This window comes from Chinchilla lanigera, unplaced genomic scaffold, assembly GCF_000276665.1.
Source record: "Chinchilla lanigera isolate Chin_1 unplaced genomic scaffold, ChiLan1.0 scaffold00168, whole genome shotgun sequence".
Taxonomy (NCBI): Eukaryota; Metazoa; Chordata; class Mammalia; order Rodentia; family Chinchillidae; genus Chinchilla; species Chinchilla lanigera.
Window position 1 is genome coordinate 1,540,015 of NW_004955569.1, and position 1,518 is coordinate 1,541,532.

Here is a 1,518-nt window from a genome sequence, read left to right on the forward strand (position 1 = left end):
TTGAGACAGGCGTGTTAAATCACCAAGCACAGCCTGGATAAATGGGAAAGACCTTCCTGTGTCAAGATTAAATAAATATTTTTGAGTGTACCTCCACTTTAAGCTAACTTGTGTAATGTTTCTGAGGCCCTGAGTTAAGTCAGTAACACTGAAAAGAAAAAGGCACTTAGTGCAAATCTTACTTTTAATTTTGAATTTTACTCCTTTTTCACACTAGCGGTGCATGCTACAATATCTGGGGATAACAGTGATGAGTCACTGCTCAGAATCAGGACACTACAGATGGAAAACTTGTGATTTTAAAGTATATTATGTTTTATAAAGTACATTTAGTATGTTATTATGAATTTTGCTTTGTGTTACATAAATTTCCCCAAATACAAATGATTGTTGTGGTGAGCAGGTTTAAAAGATCCAAAGCTTACCAATGATGTTTGCTTAGTCAGGCATATTTGTGCATTTTCAGTAAATTTTATTTTCAATTTCCTGTGGGTTCAACAAGATATTTTCCCTTTCAAACTCAGGTAGCATCTGTAGACTCAGTCTTTCAGTTCTTCGTATGGTCCTCTGTAGCACATGACTTTCACCAGATTGTTTCACTGTTTTGTTATTGTTTTTGCTTTTGTATTTATTTTGAGATGGCTTCTTACTGTGCAGTTCTGGCTAGGCTTGAACTCACTGTATAGCCCAGGCTGGCCACATATTCAAGAGATGCTCCTGCCTCTGCCTCCCATGTGCAGGCATTACAGGTATGCACCACCATGCCATGTATTTTTTTCTATGGAGTGCTGTACTGACCAGATTCTTTAGAGCAATCAAATCAGGAAGACAGTATAATACTGTTTGGAAAGAGGAACACTACTATGGGAATTTTTCTTTGTTTTGGAATTTTTTGGGGTCTGTGTGTATGAGTTCTATGCAGAGGTTCCCTACTGTGGCTATCGTGTTTGGATAACATCACCAATATAAGGAAGATAGGATGGAAATTTTCAGTGGACAGACGAAGGACTGATTAATAAACAGAAGACACCAAGCATGTGGAAGGTTTAATAGAAAACATTTCCATTCCTTGTATACTAATTATGGGAAAATTTCTTAGTTTTTTTTGTTTTTGTTTTTTGTTTTTGTAATGGGAATCAAACTCATGACCTCGCACTTGCTGGGCAAGTGCTGTGCTGCTGACCTACATCCCCATCCCAATTTTATTTTTTTATTTATTTATTTGTCTTTTTGAGACAGGGTCTCGCTGTGCAGTTCAGGCTGGCCTTGAGCTCACTTTGTAGCCCAGGCTGGTCTCAAATTTGCAGCTATCCTCCTGCCTCAGCCTCCAGAGTGCTGGGATTATAGGTGTGCACCACCACGCCCAGCTTTCTTACTGTTTTAAATGTGAATCATTATCCACCTTTCCTTTTTTTTTTTTTTGGTACTGGGAATCGAACCCATGACCTCAGGCTTGCCAGGCAAGTGCTTATGCCATGAGCTATATCCTTGGCCCATTATCCACCTTTCTACACTGGG